This window comes from Syngnathoides biaculeatus, chromosome 11 (assembly GCF_019802595.1).
Source record: "Syngnathoides biaculeatus isolate LvHL_M chromosome 11, ASM1980259v1, whole genome shotgun sequence".
Classification (NCBI taxonomy): domain Eukaryota; kingdom Metazoa; phylum Chordata; class Actinopteri; order Syngnathiformes; family Syngnathidae; genus Syngnathoides; species Syngnathoides biaculeatus.
In genome coordinates this window covers 15,905,860-15,925,674 of record NC_084650.1, presented here as the reverse complement: position 1 = coordinate 15,925,674, position 19,815 = coordinate 15,905,860, and the positions used below count along the sequence as shown (strand labels likewise).

Below are 19,815 nucleotides of genomic sequence, written 5' to 3'. Positions count from 1 at the left end.
TCATGTTTTGTGGTGAAAGAACAGATGGGTCCATCCTGGCTGCCAATTTTTCATTAATAACGTATTAAAAATCATCCATTTCATGACGCTCGACCTTTCAGCATCTGTGCAGCCACCAAAATTCCAGCTTTGCACAGTTTGACATTCATGAGTATTAGGACTTCCCCGAAATGTTTTGGAAAATTAGCTGACAGCTGGTTATCATAAAAAATGAATGCTTTCCTTTTGGTGACACTGCTTTCAAAATAATCTAGAAAAAGGGGAAAATATCTTGGAATATAGATTATTATTGCCAGAAAAAAAAAAAAAATGCTTCTACAACCGTGCCGAAAAACCATACTCAAAACGGCCATTTTTGGCAGCCCATGAAACCCGTTGCACTGAGCCACATAAGATTTGGTAGACAATCTCAAGCAGTTGTAACACTGGAAATCTGCCGGTTTGGTTTAAGTGGCTATTTTGGCACTTTTCTTGGAACATGACAGATGCTAGCACCATTCCAGTGCTTTCAAGGCTCCTGCTGGGAGCAGCCAGAGAGCTCATTTCTTCACTTTCAATTTTCGGGGTCTTTGTGGTTGACCGTCGTCAAGTAGTCTCTCGTCTCATTCGCATACCAACACAAAGAACGGTGTGACATGAAAGCCTCAGCGCTGACCTTAGGAGACAGCAATAGCGGTCTGGCCTTTACCGCTGCGGTCGCATATTGCGGAGGAAAGTTTACAACAAAAGTATTGCAGATGTGCGTTTGAAGCCTTTTAACTGCGCCGCCGAGGAGCATCCTCGCTGACATTTTTACCAAAGCCACTCATATTGTACTCGCACAGAAGACGGGGGTGGGGGGAGGCAGCCCCCCCTCCCCCCTTGTCTTCATTCCCATCTGGGTGTCGTGCACCAGTGGACGTTATTGAACTGGAGATGAGGAGTCTGAGTCTTGATTCCGGCTAATCCCTTGATTTGGCTGCTCCAGTTGAGGAAAAAAAAAAAAAAAAAGCTGTGAGGATCTCTGCTTTGTGTGCCCAGGTAATTGGACTGACATCACGTAATTGGGTGTCAAGAGAGAAAAGAGCAAGTGGTTGCACTGCAAATTTTCACTTTTTTTTTTTAATAGAGTTGTGGAAGTAGAAATTCACTTCTGAATTGTCATCGCATTTGTGTTGTATGAATGAGTTCTTATGAGCAACACACTGAAAAGAAATGTGATTAAAAAAAATGTTTACTTTGTGTATGTAATTTGGTCGTATTAAATAGATTTCTGGAAAAAAATAGAACAATTGGAATATTTGGAGAATACAATATCCTTCTTAAAATATACATTTATGATGATTTTTATAGGTTCATTTTCAGATCAATATTTTATTTGCAATTTCAAAAACTTGGCAATAAATTGCATTTTCTCAAAGGGTTAGAAATGTATGAAAAACTTGCTTTTTGACACAAAGTTATAATATGAGATAAAAGTGTAACTACTAGTTGAATAAAATGAAAATTTTGAGCAATTTTATAATGGCGGTAATCTTTTGAGAACAATATTACACTTTTTTTGGCTAAAAAGCCACAATTCTTATGAGATCAAAGTCGTACTTTATGTAGGTAAAATGTCCTAATATTTCTTCTATACAGGCAATTTTGAGGGGAAATAGTAAATAAAACACAAATCTTACAAAATGAGGTATTTTCTCAAGATAAAAGGTTCCATTCTCTGAGAATAGATTTCCATTTTTAATAACTGCTTTCTTGAAGAATAATACATTTAGAAAATATACACCTCTTACACCACCTCTTTTAAAACAGGAAATAATAATAATAATACTACTAAATTAGATAAATATTAGTAGCAATCATAATAATATCTGAATTGTATTTTTTTTTTTTTAAATGTGCCGGGGGAAAAAATCTCAGGGGGAAAAAAGGAGGACGAATCTCTGCTCTTAAGTGTCAAGCAAAGACGGGCCTTTGCCTTGGAGTCTATAAAGTTGTTTTTCTTGGCTGTGGCCGACAACCAGTTATGGATCGATTCGTTTCCTCCTTTAGAAAAAATAAAAAAATCCTCGGAAGTTGACTGGGCTTGGTGGTAAAGCCCCCCGGTCCTGTTAATACAGGCCCTCCCGCTGACCCGCCAGCATTCCAACTGCCCTGAAATGCGGCCATCGCGAAAGCCGGCCCTTTTTATAAGCACCGAGCTGAGTAGAAGGAGGGTTAGCCGGTCCTCAAGGGCCAAGCCCTAAACATACAGAGGATCTGCACCGGTCCAACCTGTGGCCTGCTCAATTTATGTCTCGCTGGCCCGTGGAACGCAATCAATCAATCAGCACCTGCAGCACTCGAGCCTACTATAGAAATGTTTGAGCGGATCCTGCACAGGAAAAATCACACCGTGGGTGCCGTGCAATAATGTAGAATATTCTACTGTTATTGGTGCCTTGATTGTAGGTTTGCAATGATGTCACCACCACCCTCAGACCAATCGGATAAATTAACGATAGAAAAAAAAAAAATTCACGCCTCACCTATCCACTGATCTAATAATAAAAAAAAAAAAAAAGACTGGATAGCGCATACACATCAGTATGTCAATTGGTTGAAGCCGATGGCAGCCATCTTGGTACTCCCAAAACGTGCGCAAGACACAGCTGATGGCGGGGGTTTTCCTCAAAGTTTGGCATATAGAATTAAAACTGGTCATGTGAGCTTGACATTTTTTAGTGCTGGTAACATGAAGGATTTTCAATTCGACCTTGTAAGCCAAAAAACACTAAGTGCAAAGGAAAGACATAAAACACCGTGACGACCAAGAAACCTTGCCTATTACCTGGGGCCCGATTTCCATGACATGTTAACTTTTCCCAAAATACCCTGTGAAGCACTATCATCATAACATAGCAAAAAAAATAAGCATTTTAAACTTTAACTTGTTTCCTCGCATTTGAAAAGCAAATTCATTTTGCAGAGTTCTGTATGATGAAATTCATCAAAAATTTCACTGAAAATGTGTTTTCTTGCTTATCCACTGATGAAGTTTGGGAAAATATTTACATCGCTTTTCACAAAAAAAACAGCCTATAAAGGTGAACTGTGAACAACAACCGTAAACAAAGCTTTGTACAAGTGAATTAAGCTCATCATAAAATTAAAAAAAAAAAAAACCTTTTCAAACAAACTTTAACAGTGTCAAAGTAAATCTTTCTAACTTACCTGTGGAATGTTTTCTCACAGCCACGAAACTGTCGGTGCACAGGTCAGCATGGTTGTTTTGGGAGAATCAAGACGGCGGAAGGCGACTTCAGTTTTGGTGGCTAATGAGCTGTCCAGTATTTTTTTTTTTTTTTTTTAGATCAGTGCAGCTATCGCCTGTTTTCTGACCGCTATGACACACAAGATGGCGTATTTGGAAACAAGTCTGAAGTAGCGCTGTCATAACTCAACTTTTTTAGGGTTGAATATCTGATATATATTTTGTCAACGATAGTAATCACTGCCCTGAAATATCCTTGAACTGCATATGATGGTACCGGGTGTATGGTATAAGCACTGTACACAATTTGAGACAACAAAATCAGCCTTTGCTAAACGGAGTTAGCATTAGCACGCTAGCTATAAACATTTCATGTTAATAAAAAAAAAAAAAGCTAACTACCATTCAGATCACTCATACATCATGTTATATGTACATTAAAGATGTAATGGTGTATTGAAAATCACTTACAGAAGCTCCTTTTGCGTTTTGGGGCCAAGTTTATCAGGTGCCCCGCAACTGCGTCCGTCTGGAATAAATGTCCGTATGAAACGTTGGTTTCCTGGTAGGAATATTTTTTGTTCCGTCCTTTTTTTTTTTTTTGTCCTATTTTTTAAAAATCGACTTATCTGCGTCATTCATTTTATCTCCCATTTTATAACCACTTTCACTTAGCTTCGTGACTGCAGGAAAATTAAAAAAAATGTTTAAAGCCTCATGAAAGCAATGCCCAACAAGACACAGGAAGTTTGATTAGACGGCAAAGTTTGACAGTACATTTTAAAATGCAAAACGTTAAGAATTCATCAGAAAAACAATCACCCAATGACACTAGTTTCACCAATGAACCTAAAATTTAATGGATACGTCAATCATTTTGGGAAAAATGAAAAAGTCTCAATAGCCAATGGTGAAAAATGAACAGAAGTCACCCATTTTGGCTTGTTGCTGAACTGCGTTGTCGCTGCTTGAAAGACTTTTTAAAATGTGAATTAAAACATCGGCTGTGCAGTTAATACAACGTTTTCTTATCGTGACAGGAATGCGGTTAAACTCTCCTGCATGACATTATTATTGTGACTCCGCCATGCAACAGGCTTGGGAAAACTGCTGATGGCTAACGCGACGAATAAAAACACACACAGCTTTCATTCCCAATAATTGTGTCAAGATGCAAGCGGAGCGGTCGCCAACAGGTGATTCTCACAAACGTGGAATGCGCACATAATCAAAGTTGCGCACGTGCCATATTGATGACGACTAAGGCGCTGATATTTCCCGCCAGACATGCAAAATGAAGTCATGCGCGCCACCAGGGACCCGCAACGATGATCCATCACATTAGGCATTATCACTCACATTATGAAAAAGGGCTTCGGTTTCCACTCCCATGCTCGCGCTTCACAGCCCTCCCATATAAACGATTGCATTCCTGTTTCATGATACAAGAAGGCTGGAGAACTTTCGGAGGGCGGGGGTAACGAAAAATCTTTAGCGATCCTAATTACGTCAATCAACAAGCCGGGGGGTGGGCTTTGCAAATGTTTCCTGTTAGCCGAGCGCTGTCCGTGACAGCGGCGCGATTAATTGAAACATTAGAGAGCGGCGGGAATGCGGCCTTGGCTGAGGCGTTCAAGTCCAAAGCGACACGCAAGGCTGCACGCACGTCCGGCGGCGGCAGCAGGGTCCAGATGTCACTTTGTAGTCAAACTGTGCAGACGCCACGGATACGTCTCTCCGTGGCGTGGTTAGCGTCCCCACTGGGCTTTTTTTTTTTTTTTCCAGTTTTAGAACGGCCGTGAGTGCCAATTAACTCTCCTGTTGCGTTTGTTTATTTTTGTCCAGCAAAATTGGTCACGGCTCAATTTGGCACGCCGAATGTTTAACCGTTAGAAATAATGATAGCAGTAACACAATCCTTCGCTGTTTGGTTGTCGCCCATCTGTCTTTTATTCGTCCTTCTTATTGGAGCTTATCTGGGCGAATCAAAAGTAGGAGAATTTGCTGAAAACGGCGGCTTCGACCCAAAATGGCCGACTTCCTCTTCAACTTCGGGCACGGGTCCTTGAGATTTTTTTTCTTCCGTCGTGTTATGAGAGGCGCGCCCGCCCCGTTTCAGGGACTGATGTTTTTTCTGCGGGTTTTGTGTTTTATGGGGAGTCATCACACTTTGCCACTTCGCGCAAATCAAAATGGCAGATTTCCTCCCTGAGACATCCATCCATTTTCTTTGCCGCTTATCCTCACAAGGGTCGCGGGGAATGCTGGAGCCTATCCCAGCTGTCAACGGGCAGGAGGCGCGGTACACCCTGAACTGGTTGCCAGCTGATCGTGGGGCACATGGAGACAAACAACAGTCGCACTCACAATCACACCAAGGGGCAATTTAAAGGGTCCAATTAATGTTGCAGGTTTTTGGGATGTGGGAGGAAACCGGAGTGCCTGGAGAAAAGCAATGCAGGCACCGGGAGAACATGCAACCTCCACACAAGCGGGCCGGGATCGAACCCTGGTCCTCAGAACTGTGAGGCCAACCCTTTACCAGCTGAAGCACCGCGCCACCTGCCTTAGACATGTCCACCCAATTTCGTGTTACTATCAATGGCAAAGTCTTTTCCAACAATCCTCGTAAAGATTGGTCAAAGTTTGACGCCGCGTTCCGGCCACATTCGGCGGCGCAAGCAAAAATCCTGAGACTTTCTTTTGTTTTGGATTTCTGGTTCCGATTGGAATGCAGTTGGGGGAATTGCCTAGAAAGATTTTTACCGAAGTAAAAAATGGATTTCGAGAGATAGCTTACAAGATGGCTTCTGTCAAATCGATACAGGGTCTTTGTCACTATCGCTTCACATATATCTGATTTTCGCAACTTTCCGGAAGGTTTCCCTACACAGGGGTCAAGAATCCAACCGATTACGAGTTTAAAATTTTCACAGTCAAGTCAGTTGTGGTTCCTTGTTGCTAGCATCTCTCCATCCAAGACAATTTTCGATCCTGTCGTCTTTGAACTTTCACACATTCGTTATACTTTATGCCACTGTATGAGCATTGACTTTTTTTCCTATATACCGTAATTTCTAACCCACAGAGCGCACCTGATTATAAGCCTCACCCAGTATATTTGTAAAGGAAATACCATTTAGTACATACTTAAGACGCAGCTGTGTAAAAGCCGCAAGTGCCTATAATGAAATATTTACAAAGAAAGGCGGTGCACAGAAAGAGTTTTCAAAGTTTTAACATAGCAACAAAACGGTAGCACAATCAGGGCGGTAAAAAACATAAAAACATACCGGTAAAAAATAAATAAATGCCGAGGCATCTACGCAGTAGCAACACGGTAGCACAGCATTAACAGGGCCGGTTAAAAAAAAAAAAAAACATACCTAAATCACTGAGACGTGACAGTAACACAGCAGCATCACGCTAGCACGACGCTAATACTAGCTACACTAGTGCTAGTACGGCGCTAACGCTAGCTTGGCACTAACAGGGCCAATTAAAAAAAAAACATACCAGTAAAAATCACTGAGACGCGGCAGCAACACGCTAGCACAACGCTAATGCTAGTGCAGCGCTAACACAGCCAGTTAAAAAAATAACATACCGGTAAAAGTCACTTCCTTGGCACATATATTCCACCGGTCTCACTCTTACCTTTTCCGCTCGAGTGCCCCCTTGCGGTCATTAGAAAAAAAATCATAAATTAGCTGCATCACTGCATAAATTGTAAGCGTGTGAAAAAAAAGTCGCGGATTATAGGCCAGAAATTAATGTAGTCTAGAATAACACTGTGATATTTCACATAAACTGGCCACAGTCCAATCAATACAATACATGTTCCTTATTGCTAGCACCGTTCAGTCCGTTCCACCTTTTATCAACACAAGTAAGTCATTTTTTTTTAAATGTAAATTCAATTTTCTTTCTTTTTTTTTCTTTCCGCACTGCATCGTCCCCGAACTAAACTGCATCCATTTTCCACGAGGCTTAGCGCGGCATCACGCCGACTAAGCACAAATCTTTACGCTGTCAGTGGAAATCATAAGAGGGAGAAAAAAAAGAGGTGCCGACGAAAGGCAGCGAGTAAATATGAATAATATGTACATATTTAATCCTGCTTATCCTGCCATAAGGCCGGCTCGTGTCCTATAATAGTCTGCAACGAGAAGCGCGAGTAAACACAATCAATCTAAAACACTAAAACAACTTTTTCACCTCCTCCCACTCCCGCCTGAAAACAATCATAATAGTTGGAATAATGACATAATATTAGCAGAAGCAATGGACGGGATTGACTTGAAGGTGTCCAAAAAAAAAAAAAAAAGATGTCGCTTCCTCGGTCTCCTTCTGTGCTCTCCTACTCCTGGATTACAATCTCTTCATCCATTATTAATGAAGTTAAACTACTCGTGGCATGCTGAATGCGCTGCACGGGAGATTTGCGGCTAATCCAGCGCAAAACAGCCCCAGTCACATAATGAAGGAGGGGGAGGGGGGGGCCACAAATGTCAACAGTTTCACACTGGGACTGGATTAGACACCCCCACCGCCACCACCTACACCACCCAGATCACACACACCCCGAGCACACGTGTACACACACACACACACACACTTTATCACCTTTCCTGTGATGTATGCCAGCAGATGGATTAGTGAATCTCAAGTGCAGATTGGAGTGAAAGGCCAAAGGGTTGTCCGGGTCCGTGTGTGACATTATTCAACACTGCTTATTCATTAAAAATAATACTAATAAAAAGGTCCGGTCTATGCTTGATCATATTCATGATTCTGATGGGGGTTAGATGTGGATGTGATGTAGAGAAGTCGATGTTCGATACGCAAGCGTTGCGGTGCAGTGGCGCGTTCGGAAGGGGCAAAAAGATTTGCGCAACATTTGATATTTCCAGAGGTTGAAGTGGCCTTAAGTGAAGACGTGCAGTTGTGCGCATACATTTTGCATTTGCGTTTGATTGATTCATAGTTAGGGTTATAATATGCTATATCATGAGCATTTCGAAGAGGAGTCACTGATGGTGTAGTGGTACACATGCCTTGCCTCTGTTGTGGGGCGGCATGGGATCGATTCCCGCTCAGTGATGGCGTCGATATCTACCCTGTGGCTGACTGGCGGTCGGTTCAGGGTGTAGTCCGCCTTTGGCCCGAAGCTAGCTGGGATAGGCCCCGGCTTTCCCGCAACCCTTGTGAGGATAAGCGGCTTGGATAATGACATGACGTGACAATTTCCACCAAGCTAGCCGCCAGGATACGTCACAGAGTCTCCGGTCGCGATCAGCTCGCCAGTCAGTTTCCAGGCCAGAGAGGATCTAAAAAATCTCGTTCAGAGCTTCTTGGATCGCTCCTGCGGTGCGTTCAGGCCCGGCCAAAGCCACAAATCTCAGTGCGCTGCATTCAGATTCTGTCCAGCGAATAACTTTCATCACTATAATTCATTCAGGTGCATAACATCTGGGAGGTCTACTACGGTTTTGCATTTTTTGGTGGCGCTGCGTTCAGGTACAGTCCAGGGCGTGGAAGGGCAGTGGGTTCCATTCAGGTGCTGTGCAGACCACCTTGGGAGTTGTTCTGCATTTGTCAGTCCAAATTCAAGCCTTGAGGGTGCTCTGGTGTGTTCAGGGCCAGTGCAGGCACGCAGATGAGCTTAAAACCAGTTTGTCTTTGTCACCGGACCCCCTGCAGGTGATGCACAGGACAAGGACTTCTCATAATTGATTTATGTTATCAAAAATGTAAAGCGGTTTCATGTGTTCGGTGATCATGCTCTTATCTCAAAACACAATGCTGAGTTGGATGAGAGGACTTTGGGGAAGCTGAAGTCCAGGAACCGTATCCACGCATAGGTCCTTGCACCATTGAGATGTTCTTGGGTGAAGCAGTCCCATGTAGACTGCAAACTGGAGGGTGTCCTCTCAAACGACTTCATAACCATAGATAAAACTCCTGCAGTCATTCAGACCCGAGATTGCTGGTTTCTCGGGAACTGGGAAAATGGTGGCGCACCGCGGCCATTTTAAGTGGTTTCAACCAACCTTGAAAAATTTCTGTGGCGATTTGAGGTTTTAGACAAAAACTGCTAGTGATGTTCGATACCATTTGACGCAACACGGCAGCAGCGTGGGAGATCAAATGACGAATTTTAACCAACCGTGAAACTTTCACGAGTTATTTTTCTGCGATCCTGCAAATTTCGGGCGCCATTTTACTCAAAAATTGCCTGCGTCCAATCAGGAGACCCGAGCCAAAACAAACATCAGCGGCCGACAGCATCGGCATGTCTTCCGCTTTGAAGGGGGCTAATCTCAAGACATGTTTGGATTAGCGCTCTCGAGGCGCAACACATCTGGATGAGATGTGCCGGAAAACTCCGGCGCAAACCACCGCCGAGCCAGAAGCGCTTAAAAATAATTTTAAAAAACGCGCTCGTGTTTGTTTCCATCCACATGGTGCCACTTCCTGCTTGATGGAAGATGATTTAGGAATTAACAACTCGGTTTTTTTTTTTGTGTTTTTTTTTTAGAAAATATTATTTTAATCTATTTTAACATAGAAAAATGACAAGCATCCATTGTTCGTGGAACCGAGCTCCACATACTTTCCAGCTTAATCCAAATTTCGGGCCCGCTTTCACTCCACGTCCAAAGCACACCAATTAGGCACAAAGTCCGTTCCCGCCCGGTGACCTTTCAGTCCAACCTCAGGTCCGCCGTCGTGTCTTACATCCCATCGACAGCCACCGCGAGGCACGATAGTCATTTTATCACACCAATTTCATTCTTGGCCGCGTCGCCCCAGGGCTGGTTGGTGGTAGCTCGTCATTGATTTTTTTTTTTTTACCCCCCCCCTCCCATAATTGATCAGACGCCGGGCCGGGCAATTTACCGGTCCCGCTCGCACCTGTGATTAAGGCCCGAGGACGGGTGCGTTTATGCATGCGCCGGCTAGCGAGGCCTAATGAATGCCGTGCCGACTCGCAGGGAGGCGTTTAATTTCATGTCATGTCTTCGGTGAGATGTCGTGACAGCGCTTGTTCACGTAAACACTCGAACCGGAGTGAAATTTTAAGGCATGCTCGGTGCCATTTTTCTCCTTATTTACACTAACCGTCATCCTGCACAATAGAAACAAACAGAACCACGAGAAAATTTCAGTTCCCACACCACTGTCATGAGTTGCAAATTCCTGTAGACGGCAGCATTGCGCCACTTTGGATTTGAGATTAGAACAGTTTTTGAGTTGAAGATAAAGATTGGGAATTAATTTCTGATTATGTTGTTTATCCATTCATCCCTCCATTTTCTACCGCTTCCCAGGTCGAGTCGCGGGGGAAGTAGCTTCAGCCGTGATACCCGGACTTCCCTTTCCCCAGCCACTTCTTCCAGCTCTTCCGGAGGGATCTCGAGCCATTCCCAGGCCAGCTGAGAGACTTAGTCTCTCCAGGGTGTCCTGGGTCGTCCTCGGGGTCTCTTTCCGGTGGGACATGCCCGGAACACCTCACCAGAGAGGTGTCCAAGGAGGCATCCGAATCAGATGCCCCAGCCACCTCATCAGGCTCCTCTCAATGAGGAGGACCAGCGGCTTGACACTGAGCCCCTCCCTGATGGCCGAGCTTCTCACCCGTTCTCTAAGGGAGAGCCCGGACACCCTGCGGAGGAAACTCATTTCGGCCACTTGTATCCAGGATCTTGTTGTTACGGTCATGACCCAAAGCTCGTGCCCATAAGTGAGGATAGGAAGATAGATCGAATGAGAACTGAAGCCCCCTTTTCACCACAACGGACGGATACAAAGTCCGCAGAGTCCGAGTTCGCTCCATCTTCACCACAACGGACTTAGCATCACTGCAGACACTGCACCGATCCGTCTGTCGGTCTCTCGACCCATTCTTCCCTCACTCGTGAACAAGACCCGAAGATACTTGAACTCCTCCACTTGGGGCAGTTGGGAGTTTCGCCTGTCAACTTAGCTCCCTCTTCACCACAACGGCCCGATACAAAGTCCGCATCGCTGCATACCCTCCACCGACCCGTCTGTCGATCTCCCGCTCCATTCTTCCCTCGCTCGTGAACAAGACCCCAAGATACTCTGTCGATTATGACGGAGAGAAACGCGAACATGTCGGAAGTCGGACAAGTTATGGCACCTCAGATTTGAAGTCTGTCTTTGTATGATAGGAATCTGATTTGTAGTTCTATGTTACTTTTAAAACTCAAATAACTAGTGGACCAACTAAGTTGCTTTGAAAATCGGTGAACCACTAAGTTCACTGAGGCCCTTTTGCCTGGCAACTCTCGCAACGTTGGTCTTGAGAGGATCAGCCGCAAAATTGCCCGTGAACGACAAGCGCCACTTTGCGCGGCGGAAATAAAACGACTTACGAGAAATAACCAAGCGTAAGAATGTACGTGTCATGGTTGTCGGCTCAACGCTGGTGTCATTTCGAGGCATCCCGCGCTAATATGGTGGCCGGCGAAGCCACGATGACATCAGCTGAGCGTTTTCCCAGGAGATAATTACAGAAGGCCGGCGCTCCTTTGGCGTAAAACCATCCCGTGAACCGCCGGCGTAGCGCTTAGCGACGGTAGCTCCCCCTCGCCCCACCGCCTCCCGCCCCAACCCCCGCCGCTCGGGTGCCGCGACGGAGGCGGGCGCGAGCGGGATGAGCCGTAAAGCTTCTCAACGAGCTGGAGGGCTATCACACAGAACACCCCCCCCCCTCCCTTTTAATTTGCTTAATTTACAGGTGGCGCCGTCCCTGCTAATAACCTTCCCAGAGTGATACTTGACAAATTGATTGTACGACACGCATAATACCGGGAGAACTTCAATTACAATTAAAGAAGAATTATTTTCTTATGCTAATATTTCTTCTTTTATCTCCAATAAAGCAATAATCCAATGTTTTAAAGCGATAATGGAATTAAATATGAGAGTCTAAATGGCTAAATGTACAAATATTATAGGACTACTAGCTAAACGCTCGGCTGACCAGAAAGGAGCTGGCCATGTGTGGCCCACGGACCTTACTTTGCCCACCCCTGCTTGAAACTACACGACACGTCAACTAATTTGATTCACACACACCACTTATGCTCGTCACATGTGTTTTGCGGCCGCAAAAAAAAAAAATAATAATAATAAAAAACATCGCTGAAAAATGAATTCTGCAGGAGAACAAGAACGACGTTAGCGTGTCACGCACGCACGCTCACGGGTATTTGTTTCCGATCCGAGCAGGCTGTAATGGGTTTCTGGTGCGGTGGCGTCAAACAATCGACTTCATTTAAAGCAGAACAAAATGCAAACCACCACCCGGCTGAAAGTATCCGAGTACACCACGCGGATACGCCGACTTTGCAGCAACGGCGGGAGCGGAATCGCCGAAGACAAAATGGAGTCTGCGTCGCGAACTCACACGAGGTCTTTACGCCTCCGCTTCAGACGGTTGCCGGTTGTATGCTAACCGCCACCTTGCACAATAGAAATGAAGAGAACCAGCCTGGTGAGGATAAGCGTCTTGGAAAATGGAACTTGATCTAATTCTGTGGAAAAAGTCCACGGTATGCTCGGTCATGTCGTGGAATTCGTCGACTTGCACCTCTTGCCATTTATTCACGAAAACTGTCACCTTGCGCAGTAGAAATCAACAAAATGACTCAATATTTTTCTGGGTGGAGGGACGAATCCCACAACACGTACACATGGGTACCCTGATAGATAGATAGATAGATAGATAGATAGATAGATAGATAGATAGATAGATAGATAGATAGATAGATAGATAGATAGATAGATAGATAGATAGATAGATAGATAGATAGATAGATAGATAGATAGATAGATAGATAGATAGATAGATAGATAGATAGATAGACAGAGAAGGAGAGAGAGGGAGGGATAGATAGATAGATAGATAGATAGATAGATAGATAGATTAGATAGATAGATAGATAGATAGATAGATAGATCGCTAGATAGATAGATCGCTAGATAGATAGATAGATCGATAGATAGATAGATCGATAGATAGATAGCTAGATAGATAGATAGATAGAGAAGGAGAGAGAAGGAGGGAGGGATAGATAGATAGATAGCTAGATAGATAGATAGATAGATAGATAGATCTCTCTCTCTCTCTCGCTCGCTCTCTCTCTCGCTCTCTCTCTCTCTCGCTCGCTCTCTCGCTCGCTCTCTCGCTCTCTCTCTCTCTCGCTCGCTCGCTCGATCGCTCGCTCGCTCGCTCCTCGCTCGCTCGCTCTCTCGCTCGCTCTCTCTCTCTCTCGCTCGCTCTCTCGCTCTCTCTCTCTCTCTCTCTCTCTCTCCTCTCTCTCTCTCTTCTCTCTCTCTCTCTCCTCTCTCTCTCTCTCTCTCTCTCTCTCTTCTCTCTCTCTCTCTCTCTCTCTCTAGATAGATAGATAGATATAGATAGATAGATAGATAGATAGATAGATAGATAGATAGATAGATAGATAGCGTCTCTGGACACTTTTCTCGATAAGTACAACCTTGCACAATAGAAATAAACTGAAGGACTAGAAATAACCCCCTTGACAGGGGGGGGGGGCACCTCAGTCACCCAAAACAAAATGAACGATGATATAATTCATGTGACCACACCGCAAATGACTTTGATTACCTTGCCCGCCTTGCACAATAGAAATCAACTGAAGCACTAGAAATCACTCAGTGAGGAAAGGCCCGGCTTGACGGATTTCAAGCAGGAAAATGTGCTCACAGTCATCGATTTGCAGCGCAGAAATGAACAGAACAGGTCGAAATAATCCTCAAACAAGACAAAAAAGGTCACTTAAGGGTTTGGAAACGAGACCACACGCACGCCTCCGGTCTGTCGTTTCATGTCGACCGAATCCTCGCACAATAGAAATCGAGTCCGGCGGCTTTCGTCTTCCCGTTGCCCGGTCCCGTAGCACCCCCAACAGCCCAAAAGCCTGTTTTTCAAAAGTCGACACCTCCAACCGGGCCGAGCTCTCGTTGAGAGTCAGGAGAGGTCAGCGGTGAGGAGCGGGTCGCCCCCCCCCCCCGACTCCTTTCTCACGTCGGCGGCGCTTTCAAGTGTCCTTCGCCGTCGCTGCAGATGACAACGGACGATCGATAAGGCGCTTCAAATGAAAAGCGAGGGGCTTTTTTTTTTTTTTTTTTCTTAGCCCCTGAGGCGAAAGATTTGGCAACCGCCGCCGCTGTTGGGCCTCCTCTCGACTGGGGGGGGGGGGGGTTTGAACCTCGGTTTGCGTGAGAACCGCCAGACATCTTGACAGATAGCGTTCCGACATGCGCCGTCTTCGAGCGAGTGCGTACGTGTGTGTGACTTTGGGACTCAAGAGTCACGGTTCAAGTCCCGCTGTGGGCAACTGCTAACTACTCATCTGTGAGGGTCCCTTGAGCAAGGCACATATCCTCCCTCAAATGAATACAAATCAGTTTTAACTAGAGTTTAAAAAAAAAACAAAAAGAGAGAAAAATATAAACTAATGCTAGCGGCACGGTGCAGCAGCTTGTAAAGCGTTGGGCACATGGTTCTGAGGACCAGGGTTCAATCCCAAACCCGCCTGTGCGGAGTTTGCATGTTCTCCCCGTGCCTGCGTGGATTTCCTCCAGGCACTCGGGTTTCCTCCCACATCCCAAAAAACATGCAACATTAATCGGACACTCCAAATTGCCCTTAGGTGTGATTGCGAGCGCGGCTGTTTGTCTCCATGTGCCCTGCGATTGGCTGGCGACCAGTTCAGGGTGTACCCCGCCTCCTGCTCGTCAACAGCTGGGATAGGCTCTAACACTCCCTGCGACCCTTGTGAGGATAAGCGGCTAAGAAAATGGATGGATCAATAGAATATACTGCGATTGGCTGGCAACCAGTTCAGGATGTACCAGGCCTGCTGCCCGTTGCCAGCTAGGTTACGCTCCAGCACTCCCAGCAACCATTGTGAGGATAAGCGGCAAAGAAATTGGATGGATGGATTTGCTTGACATTTCATGTCACACACACGCACACACGTTTATGATTTTTTTAATCACCCTAAGTGAGGAGAAAAAAAACAGCTGTGGATATCCAGCAAAAATTTATCTCAAACTCAAAATTAACTTTTAGTTAATAAATACATCATAACATGACTCCATTTATATTGCATATGAGGACATTTTTTTGGCCCGACAAGGTAGATAAGTGTGAACAAAATTGAATTTTGGAGGAGGACAAATGAGGACGAACCAAAAATAAGGCTCCAGCGCTCCCCTGCGACCCTCGTGAGGATAAGCGGCAAGAGAAAATGGATGCATGGATAAAATAATGCAAATTGGAGCAAGGCCTGTGTGGGCATCCCGCCATTTATTGGCTAACTATGCTAAGGCTGCGTCTTCTTGATGGGGAAAAAAAGGTGTCACCGAAAAGCTCAAGAAAAAGCAAAACTCGTACGTTCGATGCTGACTACGGCAAAATCGACTGAAATTTTTACGTGAATATAAAAGTTTATTTCTCGGCCCATTTTATTTGGATTATCTTGCATTTAGTCGGATCCCAAATGACATGGTGCCCTTTTGTTGCCGTTTTTTCTGATTTGTTTCATGTCATTATCCAAGCCGCTTATCCTCACAAGGGTTGCGGGAAAGCTGGCTAGCTTCAGGCAGACCACACCCTGAACCGGTAGCAGGAATCGATGCCACGCTGTCCGCACCAAAACCAGGCGTGTGTACCACTACACCATCAGTGACTTTCTAATTTATTATTATTATTATTGTTATTATTTTCTTTATGTTTCACTCGGGCGATGAGATCATATGTTTGCTTTCAAAAGAACACTAATGCAATGCGTGCGCGTACTCGTGCGCGCATCCACAAGTTGCGTGTGTTAATAGGGAGTATGACTAAAAATGTTAAAAGGGGATTAGGGAAGGGGGGGCCAAGGGGGGGGGCGTTTTTGGATAGGGTTTGGGGGACATCTTGTCTGCTGCACGGATCATTTGACATACGAATTCAAGAGAATGGCTTAATAGTAGTAATGTATGATTTCACATGAAAATATGAGTGTGTGTGCCGGCGGGAGGGGGGGGGGGGGGCGGGGGGGTATTTTTAATTTAATTGTAGTGGGGCTGAGTTATCGCGGCTTTCGTTGTGCCGCCCCTGTGACAGCAGCGTGCGCGTGCACAAACACGGCCCTTTTCCAGGCGCGAGAGAAGAGAGAAGGGGGTGGGGGCGGATGGAGTGAGGGGGGGGCGGATTGGTGGGGGGGGGGTGGATGCCGGAGCGTCTTTCAGAGCGGAAAAAAAGTTGAGGCGTGCAGAAGAGGAGAAGAAGAGCAGCGGAAAGAGCGCGCGTGGACTTGCTCGTGGCGCTTTATCTCCTCTTTTTTTTTTGCGGTGGGGGAGATGATGATGTTGACACTTTTATTCGATTTGTTTTGAGGATAAGAAAAAGAAAAGAGAGAGCGAACGAGAGAGAGAGAGAGACAAAATCCAAACGGGACGTTCAAGTTGCGCACGTGTGCGCGTTTTTCATTTTTCTTTTTTTTTTTTTTTTTTGCACGGTGGAATTTATCTGGTCGCGCTCATCCCGAGACGTCCACGCGTGGTAAGAAAAAAAAAAAAGGTTTATTTTTGCTTATATCACGAAAAGTCGCCGACACAGATGGTGTCTGCACTTGCACGCGAGACTAAAAAATAAAAGAGCGTAAATGACGTAACAGGGCGGCGGGGGGGGGGGGGGCGGCGGCACGGTTTCCCTTAAAAAGGGAAAATAATGATCATTTTATATGTTCATGGCGGGAATTCATATTTTCAAATGATCATTGGAAGATAGTGAAAATGGTTGTAAAATCTGTCAATGACACGACTGGGGGTTTTAAAATAAAGTATTAATAATGATTCAATGAAGGCAAAATTTGCCTTTAATGTTGTAAATAATAATAATAATAATGAGGATGTATCGCAAAATGCATTCATAAGATAACATTGAGAGCATGTTTGTATGTTTGAGTTGCATGTGCGGCCCAATAAAACGACATAAAAACTGTTAAAGTGAGAAGCTTTATGTACGTGAATTTTTTGCTTTTTTAATAGAATTAAATACAAGTAAATGTGGTTTCGATTTCAATTTCATTTTTCACACCAGTGAGAGCTGAAAGTTTGGATTCAATGATGCTCATAAAGATGCTTAGCGTGATGGACAATCCTAAAATAATATGAAATAAAAAGTGATTTCTTCGAAAAGGAAATGTTTTTTTTAAATTATTATTCTTACAGTGTTCATTAACAAATGCCGACATTACCTGGAAGCACAGTAAGGTTGGCTAATATTAATATGTACCGTAATGGAAAATGCCTCAAAAATAAAATTAAAAGGCTTTTTTTTTTAATAAAATGACAATTAAATATTTGAACATCAAGGTGAGGCTTTATAATTTTCCCATTGAATTTACTTATTCCCAATGTGTAAAAAATGATTTAAAATGTGTTCAATTGGAGCACGTTTTCATACTTTTCCACGCCAATCACGTGCAGCCGTATACAGGGTCAAAATGAATATGTGATTTGATCATTTTGAATTAAACATATCGAAGCACCCAAATTATCATTTTTTTTAATCCATGGTGCGTTCAAGTGTCGAATTTCTTTCAGCACGTTCAACCTTTACCCGCCATTACCCCCCCCCACAGGTCAAATTATAAATGATGGGTGTATTAATTAATATTTATCATCATTATGCAAATTATTACGCGTTGAATATCACTGAGAGAATATAATTGCCGTTATGATACGGAATAACGCAATAATTCACGTTTCATATTCATCACTATGAACAATTTATTTCTAGGTGGACTTTGGCACATTATCACGCTGAGAGGTGGGTAAAAAATTGGTGAAACTAAAAAGTCTAACTGTGACCTTCCCGGTCATAAAAACATGGCGCTCGCTTGGAATTTTTTTTTTTTTAAAAAAATGCTCTGTTGCGTTTTTATTCCCATCTCGGAGGACCCAAAAAAAAAAAAAAAAGACAGCGGGGCGAGGGGAAAATGGCGGCCGCTGCCGACATGCAAATGCGCATTATCATAAGCAAACACTCGCATAAAGGCCCATCTGCGTTGCGGGTCCACGAGTGAATTTTGGGTCACGTGCTCACACGGCCACGGTGAGTGACATCTCAATCCAGATTCCAGAATCCCAAGCGCGTGGAACTCTTCACGGGAGGACAAAAATCACAAATATATAAATTGGAAAAAAAAAAGAGGGAAAGGGAAATTGTTTACATGATGGTTTTCAGACGAATTCCGAGAAATGAAAAACACAAAATGGCGTCTTTAACGAAATGTTCCACTTAAAAGAAAATGTTCGAGTGAATTATTTGTATGTTGCATTTCATATTTCACGTCGTTTAATTCTGGTCTCTGTTTGGCCTGTTTCCGCAGCACAGAAGAGTTTCCCCCCTGCGCCATCATGGAGTCGCACTGCCGCAAACTGGCCACCACCTGCGTACAAATCGGTAAATTCCCAAAACACGCACAAGCGCGGGAGGGAAGCAAGGCATCTTTCGTCCGCAAAAATTATTTTAAATGCACACATCGGAGGAAGTTTTCATTTTTTAAAGGCTTTGTGTCATTTTCTGGGATGCATCCTTAACTTCAGGACGAACGGCGCCAGATTTAATTAAAATGAAAGCTGCAAATCAGTTTTAACATTTACTCACTATTCTTTCAAATTCAAACAAAGCCATTATTCATTTACTTTTTGTTTAGTGTGTAATATTGTGCAGTTATGCTACGTGATTAAAAAAAAAAAAAATCACCTGCCAGGCCTACACACTAGTTGTTCTTTGTCCTACAGCGACACTCAGTGGTTAACATTTGAACTGCAGCGGCACGGGCGCCCACCTTCATAAATTGATCAATTGTGACAAAGATCGTCTATTAAAAGACGATAATCACTCGCTTTGAATCTTAAAACAAGACAACGAAACAATCGTACTGATTTACAAGCACATCGCAGAAATCAAATTGTTCTCGCAATTTCAAAGAATATTTTTTTTTCATATTCATTCCTGTGAATGAACGTGTACATTTTTTTTTAAACAATTTGACCCGCGAAGAGCCTATTAATAATGGCGATTGATTAGGACTAATAGAAGGTGACAAGCAGTGTGCGCGCATCCAAAACAGCGCGTGTAATGTATGCGCTCTCTACTCCAGAGAGGGGGGGTGGGGTCTTGGGGAGGGAGGGGGCGCACACACACGTCTAATGAAAACCATTCGTGAGCACGAATACGCTAATGGAGGAATGTGATGTGTCCGTAATCCGGCCTAAAAAGCCGCGTCGTCACCCCCAGACTTTCTACGATATTGACTGAATTGTTAATTAATGGCCCTTGTGTGGCGGGGAGAGAGAGAGGGGGGGAGACAAAATGAGGTGGGGGGGGGGGTCGTGCACGGATGAAGACATAATCCACTTCAAACGTGAAAATAACACAGAAAAAGACTCGTAATAGTATTGGACGATTCACGGTAGCGTTGATTTAACATGCGTCTTAATTGGATGGCTCGTCGGGATGAGATAGATAT

The 19,815-nt window shown here is 44.2% G+C and overlaps 1 protein-coding gene across 2 annotated transcripts in view; it reads right to left on the bottom strand.

Moving 5' to 3' along the window:
• LOC133508782 (uncharacterized) overlaps window positions 1-5,280 on the bottom strand; it is a 204,386-nt gene extending 199,106 nt beyond the window's left edge. The window contains exons 1-2 of one of the 2 annotated variants that reach the window (XM_061835195.1): window positions 4,592-5,280; window positions 3,704-3,761 (exon numbers count right to left, since the gene is read on the bottom strand). The gene's annotated coding sequence lies outside the window, so the exon portion shown is untranslated. Of the gene's footprint in view, window positions 1-3,192; window positions 3,256-3,703; window positions 3,762-4,591 lie in introns of those variants that run through there. The other variant, XM_061835196.1, reaches the window with a different exon arrangement.
• Window positions 5,281-19,815: the final 14,535 nt, after the last annotated feature.